This window comes from Micropterus dolomieu, linkage group LG17, assembly GCF_021292245.1.
Source record: "Micropterus dolomieu isolate WLL.071019.BEF.003 ecotype Adirondacks linkage group LG17, ASM2129224v1, whole genome shotgun sequence".
NCBI classification, from domain to species: Eukaryota; Metazoa; Chordata; class Actinopteri; order Centrarchiformes; family Centrarchidae; genus Micropterus; species Micropterus dolomieu.
The window spans coordinates 17,192,602-17,200,515 of record NC_060166.1 but is presented as its reverse complement, the minus strand read 5'-3'; the positions used below and the strand labels follow the sequence as shown (position 1 = coordinate 17,200,515).

The 7,914-nt window shown below is 35.6% G+C and overlaps 1 long non-coding RNA gene across 1 annotated transcript; it reads right to left on the bottom strand.

Moving 5' to 3' along the window:
- Positions 1–1,782: 1,782 nt before the first annotated feature.
- LOC123986391 lies at positions 1,783–7,124 on the bottom strand. The gene is made up of 3 exons (XR_006828870.1): positions 6,828–7,124; positions 4,110–4,212; positions 1,783–1,830 (listed from the first exon to the last, which is right to left on the bottom strand). It is a non-coding gene; the product is annotated as an uncharacterized LOC123986391 (long non-coding RNA).
- Between the last annotated feature and the right edge of the window lie 790 nt (positions 7,125–7,914).

Below are 7,914 nucleotides of genomic sequence, written 5' to 3'. Positions count from 1 at the left end.
CTTACTGTGAAACAAATCACAGTAAATAACTGGCAGCAAATGACCAGTAACTTACTGTGAAACAAATCACAGCAAATAACTGGCAGCAATTGAACAGTAACTTACTGTAAAACAAATCACAGTAAATAACTGGCAGCAATTGACCAGTAACTTACTGTGAAACAAATCACAGTAAATAACTGGCAGCAAATGACCAGTAACTTACTGTGAAACAAATCACAGTAAATAACTGGCAGCAATTGACAAGCAATTTACTGTAAAACAAATCACAGTAAATAACTGGCAGCAATTGACAAGCAACTTACTGTAAAACAAATCACAGTAAATAACTGGCAGCAATTGACCAGTAACTTACTGTAAAACAAATCACAGCAAATAACTGGCAGCAATTGAACAGTAACTTACTGTAAAACAAATCACAGTAAATAACTGGCAGCAATTGACAAGCAACTTACTGTAAAACAAATCACAGTAAATAACTGGCAGCAATTGACCAGTAACTTACTGTAAAACAAATCACAGTAAATAACTGGCAGCAATTGACCAGTAACTTACTGTAAAACAATCACAGTAAATAACTGGCAGCAATTGACAAGCAACTTACTGTGAAATAAATCACAGTAAATAACTGGCAGCAATTGACCAGTAACTTACTGTGAAACAAATCACAGTAAATATCTGGCAGCAATTGACAAGCAACTTACTGTAAAACAAATCACAGTAAATAACTGGCAGCAATTGACAAGCAACTTACTGTAAAACAAATCACAGTAAATAATGGCAGCAATTGACAAGCAACTTACTGTAAAACAAATCACAGTAAATAACTGGCAGCAATTGACCAGTAACTTACTGTAAAACAAATCACAGTAAATAACTGGCAGCAACTGACAAGCAACTTACTGTAAAACAAATCACAGTAAATAACTAGCAGCAATTGACCAGTAACTTACTTTAAAACAAATCACAGCAAATAACTGGCAGCAATTGAACAGTAACTTACTGTGAAACAAATCACAGTAAATAACTGGCAGCAATTGACCAGTAACTTACTGTGAAACAAATCACAGTAAATAACTGGCAGCAACTGACAAGCAACTTACTGTAAAACAAATCACAGTAAATAACTAGCAGCAATTGACCAGTAACTTACTTTAAAACAAATCACAGCAAATAACTGGCAGCAATTGAACAGTAACTTACTGTGAAACAAATCACAGTAAATAACTGGCAGCAATTGACCAGTAACTTACTGTGAAACAAATCACAGTAAATAACTGGCAGCAATTGACCAGTAACTTACTGTAAAACAAATCACAGTAAATAACTGGCAGCAATTGACAAGCAACTTACTGTAAAACAAATCACAGCAAATAACTGGCAGCAATTGACCAGTAACTTACTGTAAAACAATCACAGTAAATAACTGGTAGCAATTGACAAGCAACTTACTGTGAAATAAATCACAGTAAATAACTGGCAGCAATTGACCAGTAACTTACTGTGAAACAAATCACAGCAAATAACTGGCAGCCATCTGCCTCGACCGGTTGGGGGTGGGGAGAGAGAGAGAGGAAGAGGGAGGGGGGCAGCCTACACAATATACACACAGAGGTACAGACAGTAAAGGTGATGTTGCTATAGACTAAATGACTAAATGAAAAATGGTATAGATATGTATAGTAGTGTTAATGATAATAATCATAATGATAATGATTATAATAACAATAGTAACAATAATTGTAGCAGAGGGTGTCAAGCAGGAACACGGGGGTCAAGCGGGACCCACAGTCACAGATACAGACTCCACAGCTCCAGAGCCAGAAACACCTGCAGGAAGTGATAGGAGGAGAGAGGAGAGGGACGAGAAAGCACAAGACTATTGGAAAGGGGAGAAGTTGAGTTAGTAACATGCAATAATGGGATGAGGTTGCACAGAGAGGGAGATAAAGTAGAAGAGAGAGGAAGAATGATACTGTTTATTGATTTGGTACTTTAATAAATCTATTATTGGTTATATTTGTTACCTTTTTAGGAGAAAAAACATATAAATAATATATATATTTAGGAGGGGAAAACTGGAGATGAAGTACGAGCTAGGTAGCCTTTACGATCTGCTGCCCTTGTGGCAACAAGCATTGTCTGCATTGATTCTGGAGAAGTACAAACAGACATTTGTACATTTGGTTCTCTCCTCCATCGCCACTCAGAGCACAGTGTCTGTGTGAAAGACAGGAAGTGGGAGCTATAGCCCTGACCCTTGCACATGACAGGTTTTCCGACGGAAAGACTCGGATCTCTCCGTAGGATTGGGAGTAGCAAAAATCCATCACAGACAACTGTTGTGAACATACAGTGTGGATCTGTGCATTTTATATCAAATAAATTTGGACTACTCCAAATTCTTTCTGTCTCCCTGGGAGAAAGAAAAGGAGGGGGTTTTGAGATATCAACCCTCAACAGACGGCTGAAGAGACCCCAAAGGAGGGGGTTGAAAGGTTGTTTTCCCTAAGTGCTGTTTCTGGGCAGTTCATAAAACTTGCCACCTCTGATGCCGCAGCCAGATAACGCTTGGTGACTGACTGTTAAAATGACAAAGAAACACTAAACAGAGATTAGCTTCACCTGAACAGCCTATTAGCTTCACCTGAACAGCCTATCGGAACTCTTCTTAAGAGAGGGCAGAAAACCCTAAACTGCCCACGTAACCATGGCAACTGAACTCCCTCTTTGTTGAATTATCGCACATCAAAGGATTGTAGCATGTCTAAACTAGCTATGAATTTTAATAAATTTATGAGAATACCCAATTATGAATTTGAATATTCAGACAATATTAATCTCTTGTTTCGCGGGGAACCACCGGAGTTGTTATTAACCTAGAGTCTCCGGACCTCTAGGTAGCTTTTAATAACTGCAATTATTCACCAGTGATCAGTTAGTTAATAATCGTTCAATTATCTTAAATCAATCAGTCAGTCTCATATCTAAAGGGTAAACTCTCTTGGCAGGGACTTACTTGCCAGAAATAGGCAACACACAATTCGTGGTGCCCCGCGAAACGAGAGCTTTATGAATGAATATTCTTTGAATATTAAAATTCATAATTTTGTATTAATTCTCATAAATGTATTAAATCAAAAGTAGTCATGCTACACAACTATCCTAATTTCTTCAATAACGCTGGCAGTACCGAGATTATTGATACTTCGGTCTTTCATAACCCCATGGTCCATGTAATACCAGGTTTTAGAACCTATCGCTACAGCTTATTTAACCATTTTATCCCTCGTAGCTGGTATTGTTTTCAAATTGTGAGTTTGTCTGTGTCATTGTGGCAAAATATGGTCTTAGAGACACCTACAGTAGCAGAAACTACAACACAAGCTCATTTTGTAATGTGTTTGTTTTTGATCAGATTTTGTCACCATGATAGCATCACAATCATGAAAGATGCAGCCATAAAACCTTACAAGTGTATAGTTGAGATAAAAAATGAAGGCCGATTCTGAAGGTGGCCTGCCCCACACATAATAATAAATAATAATAATTAATATTAATAATAACTTAAATGTAGCGCCTTTCAAGGTGCCCAAGGCTGCTTAACAAAGGGGGATTTGCTTACTAATGTAATATTGAATACCAACTATTCATGTAACAAGAGACAATACTGTAATGGGAATATACTTGCTGTGATTCCTGTCAGCATGTCAACACTCCAGTCCTTGAGTACTCTGTGGTCACAACTACACACCATAAATTCCTATGTTGTGCAGTTTATTCGTTTGTACGTACCGCTTGTAGGATTTAATACTGTCAACACATTGTCCCTTTAAGAGTGATTTTTTTCCCTCTTCTCTTGCTCAACTCCACCCAAAGATTTTGAAAATTCCCACTTCACTGTCAAAGATTTATATAAAGACCAGTAGTTCCAATGAACACTGTCTCAGGTGTGTTGTGGATAGATTGTCCATAGTCTCAGGGACACAGTGAAAGCAGTTTGGAAAGATATTATTGAGAGTAAGGTCTCAAAACTTGGACCGAATATATCTTCATGGAAAAATACCACTTGAGGAAAATCTTTCAAAGACACATTATCACATCCTCACCTCCATCTAGTTATTTGCCAAACTCTGTGAAGTCCCTGATGCTGCGTAGGTTCATGTATGAGATCTTCTGCCTTATAGTTCCTCCAGCTTCTGTGGAAGGAACCTAGTAGAAGTAAAAATGGAAGTTAATATTTAGAATCACTTGACTTTTATTTATTTTTTTTTTATGTAACAACCACACACTTTTACAGCTGTCATTGTAAACCTACGTTTTGCAATGTGGACCAGTGTAGCTGAGATACATTCCCAAGTGAAAAAGAAATATACTTAAGTAGCACTTTTTTTGGATGCAGTTATCACATTTTAATTGTACTATACTAAGTGTATATTAAATGTGTTATTTTGGAACAACTTAAAGTATGTTAAATGTCATTTTAGAAAGACTTAAAATCAACTTTAATATAATTGCAATATATTTTAATATACTTAGTTGTGTTAAAATGGACCTATTTTAAGTACCTTTACTGTAATTTAAATATACTTCTTTAAATTTAACTTAAAATATCCTTTTGTGCTATACTTGAAGAACCGTTTAAATTTATTTTAAATGTGTTCCCTGATCATTTCTATCAGCATTTCAGCATATTACTAATTTATTACTAGTATACTCCAAGAGCTTCTTTATGAAACCATTCAGTATGAGAATAATTCATTATTAATGCATTAAAAATATCTTGCAAATTGCCCTTTTAGCATAATAACAAAAATCAGTAAAAAAATGTATTTTACAACACACACACATACAGACAACTAAAAACCTTTAATTTTGTGTACATTACAAAAATACATTCCTGTACATTAAAAGGTACAGCAGCATGTATCACATCTTGACCAAAATACCTTCAAATCAAAATAAAATCAGTAAAATTATGACATATAATCAGTATTACTGAAAAGTACACTATACACATCCCATCATTAACGTTACCCATGGGGGTCCCTCGGACTCTGGGCACGGCTCAGATGACCTCACGGTAAGCCATCCCACTTCTGACACCATATGTGTCACCCTGCCCAGATTCAAACACAGGTCTACAGGATACCAAACATGCAACTTTGACAGCAACGCCAAAGAGCCAGGCTCGTTGGTATGGCAGTCCAAGCGCTTACTCAACTGTAGTGAAGGTACTTCGTCGCAAGCTTACAGTACAAATGGTGGAACCAAACTGAAACTGAAAAATGCCACAATCCTTATCCTTGGAGTGGAGGGACGGTTATCTTTGAGTAGGACTCTCTACATTTTCTGCGACTGCAGACACTATGGGATTTGGAAACTGCTTTATCACACAGCATCTGTGGAAGGGAAAAGGAAATATTTTGTCTATATCAAAACAATATTACCTCTATTTAATTAACAAACACTGTCAGATTTTTTTATTTTGTTTAAAGTTGCTGAAACACAAAATTACATCATGTCTAACTGTTCTGATAGAGCTAACCGTTTAGGTTCAGGTGAAATGGTTTTCCACAAGGGACCCCTCCCAGTTAATGCTCAGTTCTTACATTACAACATGATCAAAACATTACATAAACACTACTGTACATTCAGCCAAGGAGCTGTATATGATAAAATGTTATTAAACAGGTACAACAAATAACACAAACATACAGATTTGCTTAACAACTGTTCTATCTACATGTCATTTCACATTAACACAGCAGTCAATTTGTGAAGTACAAAAGTAGCCAATTACTTAATGTATAACAATATTTTAAATAAAATTATTTTTTCACAAGAATATTTGTTTATTTAGTCTGACCCCGTTCACATGTAGTGAGAGAAAAAACAGTCATCGTGTGCAGGAGCCAGACATACCTATGAGCACATATGAGCTCCAGCTGGTCCTTTGAGGTTTTCGTGGCCAGGCATTGCAGTACATAAAAACATTATTTCAAGTGTGTCTTAAAACAATTCTCACATACACATGTAAACTTTAACATTGCTGTTATAACTGAGTTATTGGTCACTGTAATAATTCCCCCTCCATGGTTACAGTGAAGAGAAATCTCTTAAAAACAGTGTACCTTTAGAAGATATCCACTTTTGAATAGTCTAATGCAGATGCTTAGCTGATAATTCTTAGTAGCTTCAGCTAAACTTTAGAATGAATTTATACAAAAAAGACAACTGTGGTGATGTCTTTACAGACTATATGGGCAGGAATAATGATTACAGTGACCAATAACTTCCTGTAAACATGGAGTATTAAGGTAGACTATAAAAATGTGAACCTTTAGCACACAGACAGCAACATATTAGTTGCATTTATTACTCTGATAAAGACCTCACTGGTCATTTTAACATTGCAAAAGCAGAATTGATACCATACCAACACATGCACAGGCCTGCCTTGTTAAAATTTCACGCATCAAATTCCAGCAACACGGTTAACTTACTGAGATTGTATATTACAGAAATTTTAGTAAAATTAAAAACTACCATACAGCAAAAAGCAATACATTACTGTAACGTTAATTGCGTTTCTTTTGGAACGCGTTACTCCCAACACTGTTTAAGGCAGATGAAAGTTGCTGTCTCAATTATGAAGCTATTAAAATGCTAACTAACGTTAGCTAACAAATATATTAATCCACGTGCTAGCATTACCTAATGCACACCAAAGCTATCCACCAAGGAAAATATTTTCAAACCCAGAGTGAGCTCAACTTTAGTTAACTTACACAATTGTGTTGTCTTGCTAACAATAATAAACTTACCAAGAAAGACGATTTTTGCTGGCAGTCTCGCGTCTGTCCTCTCCTGCTTGTACTTGTCAGGCACGCCTCTTTAGCTATTTTCACATTGAACTTCTGCAGGGAGCTGACCGGATATTCTTCTCTCCTGTGTTCTTTTCTTATTATGTCTGTGGTGTCCATATTTGCCAAGTCCGAGTCGGTTAAGTAAAACAAAGGAAACCTGAGAAACAAAATGATTTCTGGCCAGAACTAGCTTCCCTCTCAACGACAGTACCCACGTTAACTAACGTGCGGCGGACTTTCACGCTGTGTGATTGGGTCGTCAATTTGTAAACCTTGATTCTGATTGGCCCAACTGAATGCAATGTGCTAGTAGGCTGGGCGGGAGGGCACACTTCGTCCCTGTGTACACGTGTTTACTATTTACAAACAGAAACAAGTATAACTACATTATGATTTAAAGTATGCTTATTTCTATATGTTGTTGTTTGTTAAATTAACAACATGTTCTGCTTCCTTCTGGGCAAGGTTACCCTTATGAAAGAGGCCTCTGATCTCAACTAGCTATTTACCTGATTTAAAAAAATTAAAAGAAAGAAAAGAAATTTAAAAAATAATAAAATAATATGCTTTTGAAAAATATATTTTAATGTTAAAAAAATATGCTTTAAAAATCATACTTCTGGAAATCAGGCTGAAACATATGTCAATTAAATAAATAATTACAATATTTTGCAGTAGCCTACACAATGAAGCATGTTTGGCATAAATATATTTTTAACCGACTAAAAGTGTAATTGTTTAACAATGTACTTCCACAAAGTACACCTAAATAGTATTTACTAAGAGTTAAATAAATATATTTTTAATAAATAGACTAAAATGTTGTAAAAAATATACTTTTATTTAAGCATATTTATTAAAAGTTTAATTAAGTATATATTTATTATCAATTTATTCAAAATATACTTTTGAGAAGTATGTTAAAGCTCAGGAGAATATATCTTTAATGTACTTGTAGTAAGCATGTTAGGAGTATAAATGTACTATAAGCATACTATGTGAATTTCAAGTATATTTTCAGTGCCTTTAAGAGCACTTCTTTTTG